The 25865-nt window shown below is 42.8% G+C and overlaps 1 long non-coding RNA gene and 1 other non-coding gene across 2 annotated transcripts; one reads left to right on the top strand and one right to left on the bottom strand.

Moving 5' to 3' along the window:
* The first annotated feature begins 728 nt into the window (after positions 1 to 728).
* On the top strand, positions 729 to 920 carry LOC116981691. Its single transcript, XR_004414285.1, has one exon. It is a non-coding gene; the product is annotated as a U2 spliceosomal RNA (small nuclear RNA).
* Positions 921 to 9355: 8435 nt separating this feature from the next.
* On the bottom strand, positions 9356 to 24739 carry LOC116981604. The gene is made up of 3 exons (XR_004414245.1): positions 24579 to 24739; positions 11604 to 11608; positions 9356 to 9368 (listed from the first exon to the last, which is right to left on the bottom strand). It is a non-coding gene; the product is annotated as an uncharacterized LOC116981604 (long non-coding RNA).
* Positions 24740 to 25865: the final 1126 nt, after the last annotated feature.

Genomic DNA, 25865 nt, shown 5'->3' with positions numbered 1-25865 from the left:
CAGAGTCTGGAATGAGCACCACACTAAACCAGACAGCAGTACCTCGACGTGTCCACCAGGGGCGTCTACCCCATGGTACTGGTGAAAGCTCGGGGCCTGCATGCCAAACCTGTAGCATTTTAGGCCACGGCCCAGAGCAGGCCCCAGGGGAAAATGTGCCACCCCCCAACAAACATCGTCCCTACAAGAACAAGGAACCAGAAACCGAAGAAAACAACAATGAAGACAGATAAGTATGGTTCCTACCATCACATAAAGGTTAAGGGTTGTACTAACAAGGGGTGGATGAATCACGCCTGGTTAGGAAGCTATCACTCTTGGTAGTTATATACCAAAAAATAAATACAAGGGGAATAGAATTAATATCTTGCCACCAATTCAGCAAGCACCCCAAGTGGTCTACCCTCCCACGATGGTGAATGTCGCACCATCGTTGATAAACCACTTGAGTATTTCACCAGGTATACCCATTCATGGGATTTGTAACTACTGCCATGGATCCAAGGATACTTTATGGTAGACATCGACCTTGAAGATGCACACTATTCAGTACCTTCTCATATAAGTTTCGGATATACCGCAATTACCTGGATGGAGTAACCATGATGAGCGTTGTGGCATTTAAGTCAAAGTTATCCAGAATCAACTAGCCCTGACACTTAGAAACATTCCGTCATGGCATGTCTATATATTAACGACAAACTATCCTTGGATACAGCTTTAGCTGCATCGCTTCTCGGCCTTTTGGCTAAGATCAAGTGTAGTATCTGTTCTTATCAGTTTAATAATCTGATACGTCCCTTATCTAGGGACCATATATTAAATTGAATTTTGGAACAGGGAGATGGAATAGGGGCTTGCTCCGTCCACTCCACGCATCGACCCAGTATTGCAGTGCCTCTGGGAACGGTGCACAAAATATATATCCAGATAATTACGTTGACCATCCACAACGTTGTTATCTGGTATTCATTAAGACTATCAGTCATGGTGCATTAACCACCAATCAACTACGTGGCAAAGTAATTGGGATATAGCAGCATTGCCAGCTACTGAACTTTGTACCTTTCCTATGAGCTGAGATACTAGTGTTCAAAACTATCTCCATACCTGTAATATGGGGGCAAATGGATTAATCTGTAGTGTTATCATGGAATTTATCGGCAGGAAGGATTATGGTTGTACACTTCCACCTGTTTTGAGTAACATCTTATGTGTCCTGATGTGTTACTGAGCTTGTAATACTTAATGCCAATATGAATTGACTTAAACATGTTATATATTAACTTACTTAATTCTAGTGAAGCATTTGCTCAGTAATCCACCAAATTTGCATGTTCGTTTATAAGATAACAACATCAGTGATGGCATATACCAAACCACTTGGGCGGAGAACATCGATATTAGGGGACAATTTATTAACAATTGGAAACCGTATGTCGTCAAACATGTTTGACCATCAGTAACTCACCTATCAGGTGAGCTAAATACTGTAAACATACATTTAAACCAAAAATATTTGCTGAAATCACTAAGCAATATGGACACCAGATATCGATTCCTTATATCCAATTAAATCACCACGTACTAACTTACGTCACATGAAACCAATCTCAAGGCAGCGGCAATGGAGACATTCCCGCGTATTGAGGGGTGGGGGGAACATAATCTCTATGTTTTCCTTTCCTTCTACCTCTTCAATAGGTACTACGGCTTCATCAGTCGGGTACTACGCAAATTACAGTGGACCAAGTCCACAAGCATGGTTCCCAGTGATCCTCGACATGGTCATTAAAAGAATTGCAGAATTGGGAAGACCATTGCTGTGCTTGGATCAGGAGCACTATCAACCTGATGACAGCATTCCGTCGCATATCCTAGGGAACATACCTGAGGAGCATCAAGAAATGGTACACTGTTTCCAAAACAGGAATTACACATTCAACTATAACAAAAAACTGTACTGGAGCTCCTGGCAGGTCTTCACCACAATGAAGGACATGTTCTGTTAGCCTACTCAACTTGGGTACCGCTCACTGGTGATCAGATACAGGAGAGGTATATCAATCCATTCCCCAGAAATAGGTACACCCAAATTGGGATGTCAGTGAAATCCTGACATACCTTAGGGGATGATCACCAGCCAGGTCACTCACCCTGGAACAGCCTACCCTGAAGATGGACATGCTGGTGGCCTTACATCAACACAAAGAGCCAGCTCTCCCATCTACTGCGATGGGACAACATGGTTATAACACCAGACAGTGTCACATGCCCATTCAAGGGTTGGCCAAACAGAACAGACCAGTAACATCAGGTCCAGTCATGAAATTCCGGACATACCCACCTGAACCACGTTTTATGTGTCATGACCTACTTAGAGATCGACACAATAAGGAATACCGAGGGAGAGGAAAAAGCCTTATGGGTCAGCCACAGGAAACCTCATGGTCGGGTGAACTATCTCTAGTGGCTCAAGCAGGTACTGGGAGTTGCTGGAGTAAATACTAACGTGTATAAAATCTTATTCCACCAGAACAGCTTCCACGTCAGTAACTAAGAGGATGGACGAGCCTATGGACCACATCCTGGCTACTGCAGGGTGGTCTAGGGAGTATACGTTCCAAACTTTTATAACAAACCACTGACAGAACCTGTATCGTTTGCAGAAAAAGAATCTGCAAGAAATATATAATTAAGCCCGGGGGAGCAATTGGTCTTGTTGTTGTTAATAACACCATTATTGTTTTTACAAACAGATTCATGGTTGATTACGATAACATACTTCCTCCCTCGAATGACTTCGGCAGTGAGTGAAGTATGAACTGTTACACGGTTTGAAATCACAGAGCTTTGAAATCTTCACGTAGTCACTCACGTGACTCCGAAGTAAAATAGTAAGATTAAACGAGAACTTACCAGTTTGAAGTTTGATCTGTATTTTATGAGGAGTTACGATGAGGGATTACATGCCCTCCGCTCCCACCCTCATTATATGGATCAAACTAATAAATTGATGTCTCCTTATCTTTACTATGTTTACTTCAAATAACTGTGTCTATCTGTGATTCCACACCGCTGCTTGGAAGTATGCCGCGCCTGCGCACTGAGCGGGTTCTTCACGTAATCCCTCATCGTAACTCCTCATAAAATACAGATCAAACTTCAAACTGGTAAGTTCTCGTTTAATCTTACTATTTTACTTAATCAATCAGTGATTTATTAGTGCATTAAACCTGTATTGAAACTCCTGAAATAGTGTAGACAAAATTAGTGTAGACAAATCCTTGACTAACATTTTCCATTCAACAAAATTAGCGACAATGATCACAGTCGGGAAATCCTGCCATTAACCGTAGTCTCCGTACAAAACATTGCAGAAGGCAAGTGAGGAATGGCAGTTGATTCTTTCAAGAGTCTTTTTTCCTTAGCTCAATTTTGCAAGAGTACAAGTTAGTATCAAGATGATCTGGATATGTCCTCAGATATTAGACATGGTGAACCTGCTGAGAAAAAGTACAAGGACAACCATGCCAACATTCTCTTGAAAATGCAATGGGTCTGAATTCAAACCTGAGGTGCTTATGCATGGTATAATAGTAAGATTAAACGAGAACTTACCAGTTTGAAGTTTGATCTGTATTTTATGAGGAGTTACGATGAGGGATTACGTGAAGAGCCCGCTCAGCACGCATGCGCGGCATACTTCAAAGCAGCGGTGTGGAATCACAGATAGACACAGTTATTGAAGTAAACATAGTAAAGAAAAGGAGACATCAGTTTATCAGTTTGACCCATATTATTGAGGGTGGGAGCGGAGGGCACGTAATCCCTCATCGTAACTCCTCATAAAATACAGATCAAACTTCAAACTGGTAAGTTCTCGTTTAATCTTACTATTTTACTTCGGAGTCACGTGAGTGACTACGTGAAGATTCAAAGCTCTGTGATTTCAAACCGTGTAACAGGTATTACTTCACGCACTGCCGAAGTCCTTGAGGGAGGAAGTGTGTTATCGTAATCAACCAATGAATCTGTTTGTAGAAAAAACACAATGGTATTTTTTAACAATAACAACAAAGAAATTAAATTGCTCCCCTGGGCTTAAATTAAATATTTGCAGTCTGTAAAATCTATTCTGCAAATAAAACAGGTTTTGCCAACGGCTTATTATAAAATTTCTGAACGGTCTTTCCCCCCACCATCCTGCTGTAGTCAGGATGTGGTCTATAGGCACGTCCATTCTTTTAGCCGTCGACGTGGATGCTGCCCTGGTGGAATGAGATTTGTACATGTTGGTGTTTATCCCAGCAGCTTTTAGCACCTGCTTGAGCCATCTCGAAATGGCTCGTCACCCGACCATAAGGTTTTTTATGACTGACCCACAAGGCTTTTCATCTCCCTCGAATATTTCTGGTTGTGTCTATGTAGGATAGTAGGTGGGTCATGGCACATAACCGTGGTTCTGGCGGGTAAGCCCGGAATTCCACGACTGGATTAGGTGTTCCTGGTCTGCTCTGTTTGATCAGTCCCTGGATAACGACCGAGACCTGGTCTGGAGCTGTGAGCATGCTGTCCAGTCGCAATAGGTGTAGTGACTGGACCCTCTGTGCAGATACAAGTGCCATCAACATGAGTGTTTTGAGCATAGATTGTTCCAGGTTGAGGGATCTGGCTGGTGGCCATCCCCTGAGGTATGTCAGGACCACACTGACATCCCATATATGGGTGTACCTTGGTCTAGGGGGTTAGAGTTGTAAATACCCTTCATTAGTTTGACCACCAGCGGGTGGGACCCCATGGCCTGTTGTCCTGGAGCTGGTTTTAAATAGACAGGCAGGGCACTTCTAGCTGTGTTGATGGCTCTGTAGCTGAGTCCTTCATCGTGGTGAAGGTTCGCCAGGAATTCCAGTACGTTGGTAACTGTAGCGGTTGAGTAGGTGGTCCCTGTATCCAAGCAGTACTTCTCCCATTTTTTGATGCTGGACAAGTGCTGTTTTTTAGTGGATGTTCGGAGGGATGCTGACATGGTGTCGACGATTTGTTCTGATAATCCCAGTCCCAAAGTGGTTTGTGCAGAATCTGCAACCCAGGAGTTTGATTTTTTCATGGCACGGGTAGCTTGTGCCCGACACTGGGTGTTAATAACTCTGGGTCACGGGGGAATACCATTGGAGTTTCAACAACCATGTCATGGAGTATTGGGAACCATGGCTGCGTAGGCCAGTCGGGTACTATCAAAATACCTGAAGCAGAGTCCATTTGTATTGTGCGTAGTCCCCAACTGATGAGGCAGAAGGGAGGAAATGCATAGAAGAAGAATTTCCCCAATCCAGCGCAAACGCATCTACCGCTGCTGCCTCAGGGTCTGGTTCCCAAGCGACATACATAGGTACCTGGTGATTTAGCCTTGATGCAAATAAATCGATATCTGGCATGCCATATTGCTTGATAACTTTTGCAAATTTTTTGGGGTTTAACATCCATTCGATGTTGTCATTAAATTTACGTGACCTGGTGTCTGCCGCTGTATTTAGCTTACCTGGCAGGTAAGTTGCTGATAGCCAAATATGTCTTTCGACACACCATTGCCAAATTGTGTTGACCAACTTGTCGCATGATACCGATTTTATGCCGCCCATATGGTTAATGTAGGCCACCACCGTAGTATTATCTATTTGTAAACGTACATGCAAGTGATGCATATTTGTGCATATGCTTTTAAACCATAAAAGTCACCCAACATCTCTAGATAATTAATGCCCAGTGTAAGTGGTAACGATGACTCTGGGTTAGTCCATCTACTACTTGTGCTGGATATAGAGTTAGTTGCTCCCCAGCCTTGAGCACTGGCATCTGTTTAGATAACTAACGTAGGGTTAGTGATGATAATAGGGCTGAAACTATGCCAAATGTTTTTTGCCCACCACTGTAGTTCTGATATTGCTTCAGTGGGTAACTTCATGACACGATCATAATGACCTGTATGTCGTTTTGGTGCTTGTACCTTTGCTCTTTGTAGGTTTTGACAGTGCAAAGGTCCGAATCATTAAATTGTTGCATGATTGTGCCAATTCAACTGTTTTGTCTCTTGGCAATGTTACAGTCACATAGACTGAATTAATTGTGAAGCCCAAGTAGTCCATGATTGTGGATGGCTTCAACTTAGATTTATCTGGATAACCATATAACCATATAACCATATAACAATTACAGCACGGAAACAGGCCATCTCGACCCTTCTAGTCCGTGCCGAACACATAATCTCCCCTAGTCCCATATACCTGCGCTCAGACCATAACCCTCCATTCCTTTCCCATCCATATAACTATCCAATTTATTTTTAAATGATAAAAACGAACCTGCCTCCACCACCTTCACTGGAAGCTCATTCCACACAGCTACCACTCCCAGATGTAAGACAATCCCAGGGTTTTGAATAACTGTTTGGTAGCTGATACAGCTAACATAGTCAATTCCATGGTCTTGCCTATTATTTAAGATATCATCAAGATATGCCATGACAATATGTTTTTGTCTTCTGAATATTGCCAGAGCTGGTTTTAGTATCCTGGTGAATAATCTTGGGCTGATGTGAACCCATTGGGTAACGCTTTAAACTGCCATAGCTGCCCCATCTAGGTAAATTTCAGGTATCTGCGATGATCCTTGTGAATGGTACTAAATAGTAAACATCTTTAAGACCAATGCTTGCCATGAAGTATCTTTTGGAAATTAGTTGTTTGGCAGTAACAACCGTTTCCATTTTGAAATGTATATACTTAACAAACATATTTAGTGAAGTTAAGTCAATGATGATGCGACATCCACCATCTTTTTTGGGTTTAGTGACGAATATTTGATACGAATTCCAAGGGTTCATGTTTTCCCATGATACCCTTTGTAATTAGTCTCACCAGTTCAGCTTGTCCCTCTCGTTTCTTTAACGGAGAGGGAAAATGCCCTCTGGGGTGAATGTTGAACTGGTGGCAATTTTTCTAGTATGAATTGTATTTTGTATCCACTAATGCCATTGAGTATATACTGATCACTCGTGATAGACTCCCGTGCTTCTTAAAACAGGTGTAATCTCCCCCCTGTTAGTATTAAGCCCCTATTTTCTATATGCTGGTAGGAACCAGACCCACCTACCTCCATGGTTATGGGTATTGTTCTGTTTCCTGCCGGTCCAACGAGTCTTGCACGTCGTCTGACGTGGCAGTGATGTTGGGGGGTGGCGCATTTTCCATGGGGTCCGCTCTGGGCCCTGGTCTAAAGAAGACTTCCGGGGATAGAATGCGGACCCCGAGCTTTACACCAGTCCCATATGGTAGACGTCGACTGATGGGCGCGATGGGGTGCTGCTGCTTAGGAATTATTGTTTTTTGTTTTTAGTTTGCTCGTCCCGGCCCTGCCCTCATGAGACCGAAAGTTTTTTAAAAGCCTCTCCCATCCTTCATATGTTTTGTGAGGTTTTTGCTAAAGAGCAGTGGGTCTGGCTCAGTGGCTGGGGCATGCACAACCCCGCAAATTTAGGATTTTATGGCAGGTTTTATGATTTGTTTACGAAGGTTGTGGTCATCTCCGTATTTGTCCACAGAACGAGCAAACGATGTGATGGCTGACGTCGGGAGCCTGAGGATCCGCTGCAGTTTTCTAAGGCCTTATTGACCACCTCTCCTGTAGGGGCCTGTTGGAGAGGTGGTTAATGCTGGCCGCTGGTTTGGCCTTTAACGGCCTCCTGCACGTGGGGTTGCCACGTAGCGGTCCACCACACCTAGCAGCTCTTCCTGTTCCTGCACCCCTTGCATACTCCCGAGATCTTCAGCCACCGTCCCCTCTTCTTGACCAGCCCAGTCCTGGTCACCAAAGCTACCCTCGGGTAAGGAGGAAGCAATGGGCGGTGCACAAGGCACTGTGGAGGGAGTGCCTGAACTCCCCCTGCGAGAGCGCCCCTCACGAAGCACGTCTCGCTGGAGCTCCTGCTCCAGGAGCCGCTCCATGCGGTTCAGGCGGCTGTCTCTCCCCCGGAAGCCACCGGCCGGACGCCTCTTCCATGGCTTTACTTACAGCCCACTGCTCAGGCGCTAGCGGGCTGGGCTCGGCACGGTGTCGGGGAATAGCGGAGCACCCGGTAAGCGGTCCTACCGCCTAGTTGCTGCCCCCCCCAGATGGAACGCTCCTCCGTGGAGTCGAGCGGGGAACAGGTCTTTTCAGGCGGCTGTCTTTCCCCCCGTGCGGGTGGAGAGACGTCCCCGTCAGACAAGTCGGAAGCCACCGGCCGGACGCCTCTTCCGTGGCTTTACTTCCAGGCCGCTGCTCAGGCGCTAGCGGGCTGGGCTCGGCACGGTGTTGGGGGATAGCGGAGCGCCGGGTAAGCGGTCCTACCGCCTTGTTGCTGCCCCCCCAGATGGAACGCTCCTCCGTGGAGTCGAGCGGGGGACAGGTTTGTCCAAGAGCCTTTCTTCTCTGCCTGAAAGCAGAAGGCTTCTTGTGAAAGAAAACCCGACCTCAGAGTTTACCTGTAGCGGGAGCGCCTGACTCCCGATGTGGCCGCTGTTGCACTGCTGAACGTAACGCCGCGCATGCGTGCTGAGCGGGCTCTTCACGTAGTCACTCACGTGACTCCGAAGTAAAATTTGCCTGGATAGCACACAGAACAGTTTTTCACTCAATAAGTTAAACTCAATGTTTTTCACTCAATCATGGCATAAACAACAAGAATAAATCATTATCAAAACCAATATAATATTCATTAAACAAAATATTTATTGGTGTATTAAACCTTTACTGAAGCTATGAAATAGAACATAATTAACCACATTATGACTCTTCTAAGAATATAACCGTTAATGAATTCCAATCAAATTTCTTAATCCTGAAATTGAATAATTAAAAGTTTTATGTCGTTGTAAATAATCAGAGGATTTCAAAGTGTCAAAAAATTTTTTAATTTTGCTATCATCTTTTATCTCCCAATTAAATCTTTTCCCTTCCTTGCATTTCTTACAATGTTGTGGATGAAAGTTCCTGGAACTAAATAATGCATGAAAGAGTCAAACTAACAAATGGCTTGTTCCAGCAAAATCTGAATCATATAATCTTGTGCCATCTACAAGGTCAATCCTTAACACTGAAATGTGAAGAAAGGATTGAAAATTTTATAAATCTCATGAGCCTGTAATAACGTAACAAAATGCAGATTGGCAGAGCAGAGGGCAATGACATACTGTATTCGTATGAAGCACTGTTAAATTGTCCAAGTCAGAGTCCCTCAGGCCTCTTTTCCATTTCTTTCAGATTTGGACTTCCATTTTCCTTTCCTATTGAAGACATATTTTACCATATCAATCTACTAAACCAACACTCTTGACCGAGTCCACCAAAAGGTATTCAAAAATGGCCATAAAACAAACATTGCCAATTCTTATAATTTTACAATATGAAGAGAAACATAACTTTCATTTTGATTGCTCACATTATCCTTCATAGAACATTCACCTGTTAGTGCCCTAAAGGGCCTGTCCCACTGTACGAGGTAAATCAAGAGTTCTCCCGAGTTTTCCATTGATTCGAACCCGGAGAATGTCCGTAGCGGGACCGTAGGAGTTCGTGGATGTCTCGTAGGAGGCTCGTACGATTAACGGTAGGTACTCGGAAAATCCGGTAAACTCGTGACGGTTTCTCAACACTGTGAAAAATGTCCATGAGTGAAAAAATACCCGTGATGAAAAAAATGGTTACTTTTTACTCGTAGGAGCCGCTACGAGACATCCACAAACTCCTACGGACCCGCTACGGACATTCTCCGAGTTCCAATCAGGGGAAAACACGGGAGAACTCTTGAATTACCTCGTACAGTGGGACAGGCCCTAAAAGGTGAATTGTGCCAGTGATTTGGCACCCATTAGACAAAGGGGAATTTTCCTTGGTCCTCTCCATTCCAGTTCACTGTGTAGGAAGGTATATGACAGGAAAATAATGCTGGATCATGTGAAATTGTGATGGAGAGCACTTAATTGTTGGCTGCTGAGTAGTTCCTTGGCATCCAAACTGGAATCTGCCAGATGTAAACACACAAACAACCATAATTACATTGTATCCTATTTTGAAAAGAAGCAGTGCTGATGCGCAAGAACAGTAACTAGTGGAATTCTGCAGGGCTCGTTGCTGGGGCCGCTGCACTTCATGTTGTATCTTACTGATTTGGATGAGGGGATTGAAGGTTTTGTGGCCAAATTTATGGATGATATGAAAATAGGTGGAGCAGGTAGTGTAGAGAAAGCAGGGACTCTGCAGAGGACTTGGATAGGTTGGGAGAGTGGGCAGAGAAGTGGCAGCTGGAATATAGAGAGGCAAAGTGTGGAGTCATGCATTTTGGTAGGAGGAATAAATGCATAGATTATTTTCTAAATGGGGAAAGAATACAGAAATCGGAGGTGCGAAGGGACAAGGGAGTGCTGGTGCAGGATTATCACAATGTTAATCTGCAAGTCGAATTGTTAATAAAGAAAGCAAATGCAATGCGAGCATTTATTTTGAGAGGGCTTATATACAAAAACATGGATGTAATGCTGAGGCTCTACAAGGGGCTGGTAAGGCTGCATTTGGAATATTGTGAGCAATTTTGGGCACCATATCCGAGGAAGGATGTGTTGGCTCTGGAGAGGATCCAGAGGAGGTTTACAAGAATGATCCCAGGAATGAAAGGCTTCGATAGAGTGGATGTGGAGAGGATGTTTCCACTAGTGGAACTAGAGGTCATAGCCTCAGAATTAAAGGACGTTCTTTTAGGAAGGCGATGAGGACGAATCTCTTTAGTCAGAGGGTGGTGAATCTGTGGAATTATTTGCCACAGAAGGCTGTGGACGCCAAGTCAGTGGATATATTTGTCAGAGATAGATAGACTCTTGATTAGTACGGATGTCAGAGGTTATGGGAGAAGGCAGGGAAATGGGGTTAGGAGGGAGAGATAGATCAGCTATGATTGAATGGCAGCATAGACTTGATGGGCTGAATGGCCTAACTCTGCTTATGATTTTATAATTTTATGAACAGCCAACATTTTCTGACAGCACAGTAGACCGTGATCCAAACTAATGGGCAAAGTTGATGGGATGCCAGCAATGCTAGTTTACCAGTCCAGCCATCTTTGTCCAGACACAAGGGAACTGACGTGACACAAAATGGTGCACTGCGAAGCAGTGATATTTAAAAAGATCATCGGCTTCCTTCAATTCAGTTGCTGTTTTACCTCTTCTGGAACTTGCTTCAGCTTTGCACACTGATTTATAATTGATTGATATTTCATTCATGTACAAAGATGTTCATATGGGGTTTTATTATGCTGACTCAAAGGCTTCTACACAGCTTTCAAATGTCACTGGCATGAATCTTGTTCAGGTGATCATTTATGACAGGAACCGTGGAGAGGCCACTCACAGTATGACCAGGAAAGGAGAGGGAGAAGAAAAGGCATAAATATCCTAAATGGGTAGTAATATCCCAAAATGGGTGTTTAGCAAACACTTGTTTATCCAGATCTAGCATGAGGTATTTGCATTTCATCGAGAAGGTAGTCTTTGCCACCTTTCTGCCATAACTCAGTCTCACAACAGGACAAGGGTCATTTTGTCTGTTTGAAAGAATTGCAGGGTTTCTCAAATTGCATTACTATTGATGGTATACACACTGCTTCCTGCAGACTTCACCTGAACTGCCTTCTACCAAAGAGAATTCCCGTCACGCATGCATATACGTAAATAATTCTCTTTCACCTTAATGAAATGGTTCTTCGCAGTTCAAGCTTGAGCATGTTTTCCTAATACAAGTTAAGTACTCAGATACCAAAAGTTCAGAAACAATTACCATTGTACAATAAACTCCAACAACATGATTTCTTGTACAGCCATGGCATTATGCCCTTCGTCCAAAGGCTAATGGTACCCAACCTTCTTGATGCCAAAGACTGATGAGCTATATTACCAAACTGACGGACCACTTTTAAGGTCGCTGCGTTTATTGTCTATTTTTTATTGTGCAAGCAGGCTTGAAATTAAATGAGGTTTAGTTAAATTGAATCATTTGAAAGTTAACCTATTTAATGCAGTTAATAAAAAAATAAAGTTTATTTTGTGAAATGAATATATGGTAGGAGAAAAGTTGATGTGAAATGAGCATAGTAATTTCCTAATATAGTTGGGAGAGAGCATATTTTTACACACATTTCATTTGTGAAGTAATTTACAGATTCCAGTTCATCACTTCAACAAAACAGAAAAATTAATAGCCAATTCAAACCCTTGTTATTATTTAACTTGTAAATTACAGGTAATTTAGCGAAATAAATCGTTACCCTATCCTAATAAGGTTTCTGAACCTGCTGTATCAATCAAATGTTTGATTGATCTGGGGATGAATTTTGGACAAGATGTTCCAAGTAACCTTACCATAAGATCATGACCAGAATTAGGCGATTTGGCCCATCAAGACTGCTCTGTCAAATGGACATGGCTTTACCCACTCATATTATGGCAAATGGAGTTCAGTGCGGCAAAGTGTGACATCATCTTTCTAAACGGCAGCGAGTACAGACCCAGGGTCATCTCTTTACATTAACCCTTATCTCCTTGATTATTCTCGTAACCTTCCTCTGGACACTCTCCAATGGCAGCACATACTTCCTCACATATGTGCCCCAAAGTGCTCACTATACTCCAATGTAGCTTGACCTCAGCATTGCATCTTTGTTTCTAGATTTTAGCCCTCTCGAAATGAATAACATTTCCCTTTCTTACTCAACCTGTAAATTAACCTTTTGGGAATCCTGCAACAGCACTCCAAAGTCCCTTTGCATCTCAAACTTCTGAATCCTCTCCCCATTTAGAAAATAGTCTATGCCTTTTTTCCTTCTATCAAAGTGCATGACCGTACACTTTGCTACGCTGTATTCCATTTTCTATTTGTTTGCCCACTCTCCCAACCTGTGCAGGTCCAGGATGCAGCCTCCCTGCTTCCCCAATTCTACCTGCCCCACCACCTATCTTTGTATCATCCACAAACGTGTCCACAAAGCCTTCAATTCCATCATCCAGATCATTAACATGTAAAGTGAAAAGTAATGGACTGCACCACTAGTCTCTGGCAGCCAAATACAAAAAGCTTCCTTTATTCCAACTTGTTGCCTCTGCCATTCAGCCTATCTTCTACCCATGCTTGTACTTTGCCTCTAATACCAAGGGCTCCTATCCTGTTTAGCAGCCTCAAACCTTATCAAAAACCTTCTGAAAATCCAAGTAAACAACATCCACTGACTTCTTTCTCTATTTTGCTTGTTACTTGTTCAAAGAATTCCAACAGATTTGTCAGGAAAGATCTCCCCCTAACAAAACCATGCCGACTTTGGCCTATTCTTTGAAGTATCACCAAACCTCATCCTTAATAATGGACGAGGATTATTAGTTGGTTGGTTGGTTTTACCAACCACTGAATTCAGACTAGTTGGCCTATAATATCCTTTCCTTTGCTTTGGTCCCTTCTTAAACATTGGAGTTACCTATGCGGTCTTCCAATCCTCTGGAACCATTCCTGACTCTCGTGATTCTTGGAAGATCACTACTAATGCCTCAACAATCCCTAAGGCCACCTCTTTCAGAAAATTGAGGTGTAGTCTATATGGTCCAAGTGACTTATCCACCTTCAGACCTTCCAACTTCCCAAGCACCTTCTCTTCAGTAATAGCAACTGCACTCATTCTGCCCACTGACTCTCTTGAGTTTCTGGCATGGTGCTGGTATCTTCCACTGTGAAGATTGATGCAAAAAATCTATTCAGTTTGTCCACCATTGCTTTGTTCCGTGTTGTCTTTCAGTTCTGGAACATGGTTATAATTGCAGTCATTGCTCAAAATCCACTTTTACAAAGTTAATTGAAATCCAGTGGCAATAAAATGTTCACTAAAAGTTCAGTTAGTTCTAGATATTCTGTATTGACTTTAATTGAAAAACCAGGTAAAGTTTGGAATTGTAACATCAGGCCCTCTTTACTTGACAAATCCAGTAGTTTGAATGGGTCATGAATTCATTGATTTCCATTCCATGAGTCAGTTAGGCAGAAGTGCTCTTTGAATCTTTGGAGATCGAGTTGATTTTGGATGGGATAATATTATTCACTCTGGAGAATGGCATTGACACTTTTGTTGTTGGCAATAGCCACCAATGCAAAAGATAAGAATGTGTCAAAACAATTGTTTATCTGGCTCTTTCCCCCTAACCCCAGAATTTAAGCTATAAAAACAAAACTGTGATCTTGTCTGGCATTTCAAACACACTGGATACACTTCCCTGCATAGACAGATTTAAGTTTTTGAAGTGGAATATATTTGCTGGATATGTAAGCTTGGGAGATATTGTATATCCTGAATTATTCCATCAAAGAAGATATTTTTGAAACAGTAATCTTCAAGTTCATGTTACAGTTCAAAAAGGGTCTCGACCTGAAACGTCACCCGTTCCTTCTTTCCAGAGATGCTGCCTGCCCCGCCGAGTTACTCCAGCTTTTTGTGTCTACCTACAATTCTTACTTACTGGCTTATTTCAATAGGAGACAGCAGGTGATGTTCTCAGTTCCTTTATCTTCACACTTAGTTACGCTCTTAATAATTAGTATAATGAGAATGTTCAAAGTCCAGAGACAATTTTTTGGCTGAGAATATCTTTCTGTGAATGAAGCAATTCTTGTTTGAGCACCTCATTTCTGCATTCTATAACTTTTACCAGTTCAAAAAAATATCCAACTCTACCTGCTTTGACATTCATTACAGGCAAAGTAAATTCCTTGTTTAACTTGCTGACTTGCGCTCCCATTAATTTCAGTTGAATACCTCATGCAAAGCTTTTAAGTGAAAGACACGAAGGAGAGATGTAGTGAGTTAGATTGTAAAATTACAACACCACAGTCACGTCTGTGGAGTCTTTTAAGTTCCTGGGAACCATACTCTCCAAGGATCTTAAATGGGGGGCCACCATCTACACCACAGTCAAAAAGGCACAACAGAGTATGTACTTCCTGCAGCAGCTGAGGATGCACAATCTGCCACAGTCAATGATGGTCCAATTCTACACGGCCATTGTAGAGTCTGTTCTCACCTTCTCCATCATGGTCTGGTTTGGCTCAGCCACCAAGCACGACATCCGAAGGCTGCAGTAAATTGTCCGATCAGCTGAGAAGGTTATTGGCTGCAACCTTCCCTCCATTGACAAACTGTACACTGTAAGGGCAAGGAAGCGAGCGGGTAAGATCAACTCTGACCCCTCTCACCCTGGCCACAAACTCTTTGAATCACTTCCCTCTGGTAGGCGACTCCGGACTGCCACAGCCAGACATAAAAACAGCATTTTTCCACGAGTAGAAGCTCTACTCAATAACCAAAAATCTGTAGTCTCCTTTACCTCTGGTATTTTATTTAATTCACGTTTAATCGATAATGTTTTATTATTAATGTTTAATGTTTTATGTGTCATTCCTAACTGTCACTGTATGTCATGTTGTTACTTGCGGGTGGAGCACCAAGGCAAATTCCTTGTATGTGAATATATTTTCCAATAAACTTATGCATTCATTCATTCATTCACTCATTCATTTAATGTGAGCTCTTTGAGATTTTGTGAAATTGTGCTCTGCGCAGAAATCTAAGAAGTCTGCATCAATTTTTGTTTCTTTCTTAAAAATGTATATAATGTTGTAAGGTACTATGCCGAGGAATTCTACTAATTCCTCCCACCAATATCTAAGATCTTCTCATGTTCCACATTAAACAAGCTCTTCAAAAAACGTTATGTCTGGCTTCTCCATTCTCCTTGAGTCTTAGCCAAACTTTTCACATGCACCTAGCTTTTGAGTGCAGACTCATTAGTTGGCCTAGTCTATTGTGTCTTCGGCCACTCAAGATGACCATCATCATGTTCCTCAGCAGCTAAACATTAATATCTAGTAATCTGGCATCTAATAGCCCTGTCCCACGGTACGAGTTCATTCCAAGAGCTCTCCCGAGTTTGCCCTGATTCGAATTCGGAGATTTACGGTAATGGCCGCTCGTCAGTACTCGGGGCTCTCGTGGACATTTTTCAACGTTGAAAAATCTTCACGAGTCTTCCCAAGCTTACCTGCCATTAGCGAGTCTTCCCGAGTACCTGCCTTTAGCGTTACGAGCCGCTAAGAGACGTCCCCGAGCTCCGACGTACCCGCTACGTTCATTCTCCGTGCTTACAACGAGTTTGATTTTTTTAAACTCGGGAGAGCTCTTGGAATGAACTCGTACAGTGGGACAGGGTCATAAGCGACCGCTTCTCCCTAACCTGACTGCAGTGCAATTGTGCCTCTTCTATCATCACATGCTGATCCTGTCTCATTGCTATCTACATCTCAAGCAGTATTATATCTGACTTGGGGACTGTAACTGCGATGGTTGGGCTTCTTCCTCACTGCCCACTTTCCCTTTCCTTCACTATGTAACCAGGTCCTTTTTGAAATTGTGGTTACAGGGCCTCTATATTCCATCCCTTGTTGACACATAAGGTTATCCCTTTTTTCCGTCTCTCCAAGCAGGAGCTTCATCCAGCATGCCAAAATATTTGGTCCCACTCTCCAATTGTTAACCTTCTCTCTATTTCCTAAAACCAGCATACAGCACATCCCAGAAATTCAATCTGTTTAATTTCAACTCAATGTGCACACATACTGTATGCTAGCCCTCTGATCATTTATAAAGATCCCCAGCTAAGCCTAAACCCAAGTTTTATTTCCTCAGCTCCAGTCCTCGAAGATAATTTCCCTCAATCATTCACCTGAATACTTACTTTCCTCAATAAAATAAAACCTCAACTTACAACTACCATTTCCTGACCCATGCCTTCATCTCAGGCAGCACATTTTTCTGAGTTAAGGGCCTGTCCCACCAGCAGGCGGTTGCATGCGTCTAGCGCGACCAAACGTGGTCGCTTGAGGCGTACGGCCGTGCGAGGCCGGTCCCACCGAACTGTGGAGGCGTATGGAGTTGTGCGGGGCTGGTCCCGAAAATCCTGCACTGTCCGAAAATTCCGCACGCAGCGTCTTGACATCATTCACAGCGTCTTGACGGCATACGCCTAGCGCGTGGTGTTGCGCGATGATGTCACCGCCCGGCGTGCCGTTGCGTGATGACGTCACCGTCCGACGCCGTGCAACGTCCAAATTCAGTCGGCCCACCTCCTACCAAGCTGATTGGTGAGTATGATGTCGGAACCAGTCCCACACAACTCCATACGCCTCTGCGGTTCGAAGTAGGACCGGCCCCGCGCGGCCGTACGCCTCAAGCGACCAAGTTTGGTCGCGCTAGATGCATGTAATCGCATGCTGGTGGGACAGGCCCTTTAGGGTGAAAAACACTTTCAGCATTTGTGGTCAATTCTAGGTACATTCATTTGAGAGAAGAACTTCAAATTCCTGGGTAGTGCATATTTCCGACGCAATCATAAAGAAAGCACATCAACGCCTCTACTTCCTGAGAAGATTACGGAGATTTTGTATGTCAATGAGGATTCTCTTGAACTTCTACAGGTGCATAGTAGAGAGCATATTGACTGATTGCATCGTGGCCTAGTTCGGCAACTAGAACGTCAAGGAGCGGAAAAGACTGCAAAAAGTTGTAAACACTACCCAGGCCATCATCGGCTCTGACCTCCCCACCATCAAAGGGATCTATCGTAGTCGCTGCCTAAAAAAGGCAGCCAACATCATCAAAGACCCACAACATCCTGGCCACACACTCATTTCACCACTGCCATTGGGAAGAAGATACAGGAGCCTGACAACTGTAACGTCCAGGTTCAGGAACAGCTAGAGTTCCTGAACCTGGTCTGAAGAAGGGTTTCGGCCCGAAACGTCGCCTATTTCCTTCGCTCCATAGATGCTGCTGCACCCGCTGAGTTTCCCCAGCAATTTTGTGTACCTTCAGGAACAGCTTCTTCCCTACAGCCATCAGACTATTAAACACAACAACCTCATAAGCTATGAACTATAATAGACTATTATTATTATATTTATTTTTATTATTATTATTATTATTATTATTATTATTATTATTATTATTATTATTATTATTATTATTATTATTATTATTATTATTATTGCACTGTTATTGTTTGTTCTTTTTTTTCTGAGTTTTTGTTATATTATTTATTATGATTACATATTCTGTTGTGCTGCAGCGAGTAAGAATTTCATTGTTCTATCTGGGACATGTGACAATAAAACATTCTTGACTCCTCATGAACAATCCTAGGCCCCTTGCTGATGTTTGCAGCCCAGGCAGTTTGATGCATGTAGAAATCTAGATTTTAAAAACTGCTCACACAGATCTGTTGTGCAGCCTATATTACCTGATTTGGAATGGATTATTCTTGCATTGGGATCCCCTATGTCTGTTTCCAGCCTATAAAAGGCCCAGTGAATATGCACCAACATTTCCTCTGCTTTCCTCCCCATCAATTGTTACATTTAAGCACATTTGCTTCACTTTAGAGACTCTTTCTACTTAGATATGAATGGAAAGAAAGATAAACTCATAAAGTGAGTGTTTGAACCTTCAGAACGTTATTTGTTTCAATAAAAGGTGGGTAAAATGTCGATGACATATTGATATTGTTTCCCATGACAAAACATTAAGCAATTTATTTCCATCATTTGGGTAAGTGTATTGGAAAATCTCTGGCCCTGGATGCTCAGAGTCTCTGCTGGCATGGACATTCCCTCTGTTAATGAGAACCGGAGAATTATAGATTGTGATACACATTACATTATACTATTGCCGTGGGATTTGGTTTGCCTTTTTAAAGACATAAACATTGATTGCACAGGAAGGAACCACAGATGCTGGTTTAAACCGAAGATAGACTCAAAATAATGGAGTGCGTCGGCGAGCAGGCAGTATCTCTGGATGTCTGAGTGTGAAGAAGGGGTCTCACCCATTCCATCTCTCCAGAGATGCTGCCGGTCCCACTGAATTACTCCAGCATTTTGTGTCTATAAATAATGATTGCTTTTAATTGACACAGCTTGAGGCCATTAAGATTGTTTTCTGCTATTGTTGAAGTTTCTTTAAAACCCTCCCAAGTTACAGTTTTTCTGTTTTAAATACCTTTTAAAGTGACTGACATTTTATTGTAATAAATAAAGTGTGAAAAAGTGCCTCAAAAACTGTTACTCTTAGACACCATGTAGCCCCACAGAATCTCAAATATAAAATATTGAAAAGCTATATTCTGGAGGATACCTTAAATGCCACTGGACATATGATGGCAGGAAGAAAATTAATATTGATTATTAACTGACTGTATATGGATTAAAGATGTACTCTACAGCACCAGTTAAAACATCTATGCTGAATAGCACAGAAATGAATTATGGTAAATGCAAATAGAGAAATTAAGAACCACAATAATTTTCATTTATAATGCATTCTAATTTTGGAGAATTTACAAGGCATAAAGAAGAGGTCACACAGATGAATTGATAAATTGAATAAAACACAGATTATGAACATAGCTATTTTTCATTTTGAAGTCATGCCAAAAACATATTCTTGTTTTTTTCCATCAGTGCTTAATCTTCTCTCCATGAGTTATCTCAACACTAGTTCGGTGCTGTGCACTTTGCTCAAATGCTATGTTGTTGATTCCTAATGTGCCTCTGCATATAATTAATTTGGGTAAGCAGCAGGAGTGATAAATGTCTCACATTTTGTGCTTGCCTGTGGACGATGGGAAATTGTGTGCTAGTGCAGCTGAGAAAATTCGTACCAGACTAAGGGATCAGTTCAATTTTGGTGCCTGAGGCACTTAGAAAAAGACAGCAAAAACAAAAACAGTTGCTTTCTTCCTCTCCTGAATGGATCGCAAAAGAGGAATAAAATAAAGTTGTCAGAAAGTTTATATCAATATCAAAAACATGAAGCAGGGATAGTGGACTCACTGCCCAAGTTTAATAATCTCTTCAAGGCTGCTAAATCACCACTACTGAGAACTCTCCGTAAGGACATTTCTTCCATCGAACGTGTCCAAAGACAGGCAGCTCGATTTGTTACTAACACCTATGAGAGAGAAGCGAGTGTCACCAAACTTCTGAATTCTCTGGGGTGGAACCCTCTCCAAGACAGACGTGAAGCTCACCGTTTGACCTGTTTTTACAAAATGTTAAATGGTCAGCTCGACATAGATTACAAACCCAAACCAATTAGGGGCAGACGAGGGCATCCGATCCAATTTGTGATCCCAGCTACAAAGACAGATGTGTACAGCAATTCGTTCTTCCCCCGCACAATTAAAGCATGGAATAATCTCCACCCTACTATAGTTACCCAACCAGATGCAACTAAATTTAAAGTAGCTCCTTTTTCCCAATAACCCTTTCTGGCTTAAGTCCTCTCCACCACCTCCAGTGTAAATTCCATTTGGAATATTTTGGAGGACCAAGAAACCAAGAAACCAAGAAGGGTACTTAGTGAGGCAGGTTGTCAAAGTATACAGCGGAAGATAAATCAGTTACAGAAATGGGTGGAGAAATGGCAGCAGAAGTTTAATCTGAGCGAGTGCAAAGGGCCTGTCCCACATGGGTGTCAATTGCACATCATTTACGCGACATAATTTACGCATCACAACACGCAACGCTCGCGTGGTGACGCGCATGTGATGCACGCATGGTGCATTGTGACATAGGCAGTGATGCTCGGTCGCGAGCGGCGTCCCGGGATTTTCGGATTCACAAAATCTGCGTGACGCGCAAATGACGCCCAAGTGGGACAGGCCCTTCAGGTGTTGCACTTTGGGGGGGGCGATTGTAAGAGGAAAATATACGATTGATGGCAAGACCCTCAACAGCATTGATGTGCAGAGGTTATCTTGGGGCCCAAGTCCACAGCCCATTGACAGTGACAGCACAAGTAGATCGAATAGTAAAGAAAGCGTATGATATGCTTGCCTTCATAGGTCAGGGTATGAGTCAGGAAGTTATGTTGCAGGTTTATAGGATCTTGGTTAGACTACATTTGGAGTATTTTGTACAGGTCTTGTCTCCCCACTACATGAAGGATGGGGGTGCTTTGGAGAGGGTGAAGATGAGGTTCACCAGAATGCTGCTTTGATTATACGGTATTAACAGCAAGAAGGGATTGGACAAAATAGAAGTGTCAGAGGATGAGGAGAGACTAGAGTATCTAAAATTTTAGTTTAGTTTAGTTTAGAGATACAGTGCGTAAACAGGCCCTTCGGCCCACCGGGTCCGCGCCGACCAGCGATCCTTGCATTTTAACTATCCTACCCCCACTAGGGACAATTTTTACATTTACCAAACCAATTAACCTACAAATCTGTACGTCTTTGCAGTGTGGGAGGAAACCAAAGATCCCGGAGAAAACTCACCTCCGAAGATCTCAGAGAAAATCACGTACAAACTCCGTAAAGACATTTTTAGAGCATAGATAGGTTAAACACCTTTCCTAGGTGTTAAGACGAGAGGGCATAGCTTTAAGGTGAGGTGGCAAAATTGAAAGGAAATGTGCGGGCTAAGCCTTTCACACATGCTGCCAGATTCAGAGGTGGAGGCAGATCCATTAGGGGCATTGAGAGATTTGTGGGTGGCACAACAATAGAGTTGCTGCCTAACTGCATCAAAGACACAGGTTTGATTCTGAAAACAGGTGCTGTTTGTACAAAGTTTGTATGTTCTCCCTGTGACTGGGTGGGGTTTCGTCTGGATGCTCCGGTTTCCTCCCTCATTCCAAAGACATACAGGTTTGTAGGTTAATTGGCATCTGTAAATTGCCCCGTACTGTGTAGCATAGAACTACTTTCAGGTAAAGTTAGGTCAATGCAGCTGGAAAGAACTGATTAAATCTCAACTCTATTATGGATCTGATATTTTTACAGCACCAATGCGCTGCTGCAGCCTGTTATTGAAGAGTCTGAGGGTCACCCAAGTGCTAAATTGTTCTAGTTCTTTACAGTAGAACAGACTGGGTAGATGCACAGAGTCTCTTGCCCAGTGTAGGTGAATCAAGGACCAGACATTGGTTTAAGATGAAGGGGAAAAGATTTAATAGGAATTTGAGGGGTAACTTTTTCACACAATGGGTCTTGGGTGTATGGAACAAGCTGCCAGAGGAGGTAGGTGAGACAGGGACTATCCCAACCTTCAAGAAACAGTTAGACAGGGACATGAACAGGACAGGTATGGAGGGATATGGACCAAACGCAGGCAGGTGGGACTAGTGTAGCTGGGACATGTTGGCCGGTGTGGGCAGGTTGGGCCGAAAGGCCTGTTTCCACACTATATCACTGTATCACTCTATGACTCTATAACAGCAGAACTCATTGGCATGGTATATTTAGATATCAATTGTGTTTGATAAGGTCCTTCACAAAAAAATTGCTTAACAAGTTTGGAGCTCATACACCCACTTAGGAGACCGAAACAGCAACCTCTGGTGACCTTGCCCGCCACCCAAATAAAAATCAAGGTCGAGGTGACCTGCAACCTCCTACCACCTCCCACGCATATGTTGAAAACCTTCCTCGACTATGAAGAAAACCGGCTTCGACTAGACCTGCAACGTATTTTTAGTCGAGGCCGATTTTAATCATGATGAAAAATTAGCAGCAACGTAGATGAAGCCTCGACCACATGGAAACCACTTTCGACCATTAGGGAGAATGACCAAAACCTCCAGTGACCTCATGGAAAACTTGGGTGGCGGGCAAGGTCACCAGAGGTTGCTGTTCATGTCTCCTAAGTGGGACAGGGGCTTTAGGTAATCTACAACCATGGATTGAGAAAAAGATATAGAAACATAGAAACATAGAAAATTGGGCAGAAAGCAGAGAGTGGGAATAAAAGATCCTTCATGGAATACTAAAGAAACATGGACAATCTGACCGAATTGCAGATGGGATATATTGTGGAAAATGATGAGGCTAGCTACCCGGCTGCACATAAATGCAGGGCAGAATAATTATTAAATGTTGGGAGACTGTGTAGTAAGTGTTGATGTTCAAAATAACCTAGATATGGTTGTATACAAAATACAGCATGCCAAATTGTAGATGCAGGAAGCAGAGAAAAGGGCAAGTTGTATGTCAGTTTTTATTATGAGAAGTTTTGATAGCAGGTGTAAGGACATGTGGTTGCACTTGTGTATGTCCTTTTTGAGAATATGAATGGTGTGTCGTGTATACCTTAGGTCACCCTACCTTAGAAAGGATATACTTGACAGAGTGAAAGTGCAGTGAAGATTCACTAGACTGGTTTCAGGGATAACAAGTATGCCACATGGGTGGCACAGTGGCACAGCTGTAAAGTTGCTGCCTTACAGAGCTTGCAGCGCCGGAGACCCGAGTTCGATCCTGACTACAGGTGCTGTCTGTATGGAGTTTGTATGTTCTCCTCGAGACCGCGTGGGTTTTCTCCGAGATCTTCGGTTTCCTCCCACACTCCAAAGACGTAATGTATGTAGGTTAATTGGCTTGGTGTATGTGTAAATTGTCCCTAATAGTAGGATAGTGTTAATGTGCGGGGATCGCTGGTTGATGAAGACTCGGTGGGCCGAAGGGCCTGTTTTCGCATTGTATCCCTAAACTAAACTAAAAACTAAAATGAGAAGAAAAACTGAGGAGACAAGGCTTGTATACTTCAGAGTTTACAGGATGAGAGGAGATGTCATTGCAACATATTTAAAGAGATGATGAGCACCGCTGCCACCATGTTGTACTTCGTGGTCGGTATCTGTTATACCATTGTTATGACTCTGGAATGACCACAAGTACACGTATTTAGATGTTTGAAGCTAAGCATATTTTAAGGCTCTGTTTATTCACGGAGATGTGGAACCAGAGTGCCCTGCCCACATACGTCATTCCCATATATACATGTTGCTACGCGGGCAAACAAAGCAGTCCATGTGATATAACAAAGTAGTCCTTGCAATATCAGAACAGGTTACAGGGAACCAAATTCACCAAGTGAGGAATCCAAGATCGGGGGACAAAGGTTGAAAAAAAATGTGAGGCCCCAAAAAGATTGAAGTGAGGAGAATTTTCTTTCCAGATTGCTTGGGAAGATCAATCTTTATGTTAATTGAAAACAGATCAACGGGTTATTGGGCATTAAGACAATCAGGGGATTGTGGAATAGTGCTGGAAAATGGGAAAAAAAGACCTTTGTGAGAGATCCATGATCCTGATCAATGACAGAGCAGGCATGAGGTGTCACACAGCCGACTCCTGCTTCTACATCTTTTGTAGCAGAGAGAGCATCTTTAACATGCATAGAGCATTCTTCCCTATTCACACATTTTTTAAGTAATTGCTCATCGAGGCTTCTTCAACAACGCCTCCCAAGCCTATGGTCCAGTGCTGGATTTACCTATAGGCTTGGTAGCTGACGGTAGGGCCTCAAAATCTAGGGGGCCTCTGGCCAATGTGTATAATATTTTTTACACTGTCATAGGCCTTACTTACATATGCTGTCACAATGTACTGTAGTCCCTAAACAATTTTCCTTGCCCCCCATTTCAGAATAATACTGTTTTAAGCCGAGAACTCGACACTAGCGGTGGCAATATATACATTTTTAAAAAGCGCAGCTTTTCAGCCCCTTATCTCATTGGCCACGCTCAGCTGCACATCTGTGTCAATCTGGTGGACCCTTCCATCTTCCTCTAGTTGTGGGGGTGGGGGATTGAGAGGGGCCTCACAAGTGGAATAGCCTAGGGCCTCTCTTCATCTAAATCCGGCACTGCTATGGTTTAATGACCCAGAACCACCAAAGCAACAGGCTCACTACAAACTCACTACCTGCAATATTTAGGATGTGTAGCAAGGAACTGCAGATGCTGATTTAATCGAAATATGGACACACAAAGCTGGAGTAACTCAACAGGTTCAGGCAGCACCTCTCAAGAAAAGGAACAGGTGACGTTTTGGGTCGAGACCCTTCTTCAGACACTTTTTCGACCTGAAGCGTAACCTATTCCTTTTCTCCAGAGATGCTCTCTGACCCGCTGAGTACCTCCTGCTTTTTGTGTCTACCTGCAATATTTAGTGGGAGGAAATTACCGCCCACCCAGTGGGCACTGGACAAGCAGTCTGACTATTCAGTGCAGATCCTGGAGAAGTAGACTTTGGTGCACGTGCATAAAATCACATTGTATTTTGATGCTGATGAAATTGCTGAAAAGTAATTGTTGATCTGAGAACTCCTTCGAATATACCAGAGGTAGTGATATGAGAGTGATGAAGGAATATAAATGCAGATGATTCTTGTCTATTTGGATTAGGCTTGATCTAGATTTATGTGATTCCATCTAGATGGTCGAGAGGCGTAGGAGATATTTGGTGTAGTCAAGCAACGCAAAGGCTGCCAATATTTTGAGAATAATATGGATAGAAAATCACAGCAAGTTAAAGTGCGGGTTACATAAGCAGACAGGAAGGCAAACAATATGTATGATGTTCTTATGAAAGGTCATTCAAATGAAACATTAATACTGTTTCCTTTTTCACTATTGGCCATTACAGCAAGAGGTTTTGAATACAAGAATAAAGATGTTTTATTACAATAATATAGCACTCTGATGCCTGCAGGTCTGATCTCTTTTACAAAGGAAGGTTATACGTGAAATAAAAGGAGAGTCACAAAGGTTCCCCAGATTGATTTCTGAGCTACGAGGCTGTTGGTGTCCTTTAAGGGTAATTAAGCAGCATTGGCTGTAGAGTTCAGAAGAATAATTGATTTAATTCAAACATAAAGATTTTTGGCAGATACAAGGATAATGTTTC

The sequence above is a fragment of the Amblyraja radiata genome, chromosome 15 (assembly GCF_010909765.2).
Source record: "Amblyraja radiata isolate CabotCenter1 chromosome 15, sAmbRad1.1.pri, whole genome shotgun sequence".
Taxonomy (NCBI): domain Eukaryota; kingdom Metazoa; phylum Chordata; class Chondrichthyes; order Rajiformes; family Rajidae; genus Amblyraja; species Amblyraja radiata.
Note: the sequence above shows the minus strand (reverse complement) of the source record. Positions and strands in the feature narration are given on the sequence as shown.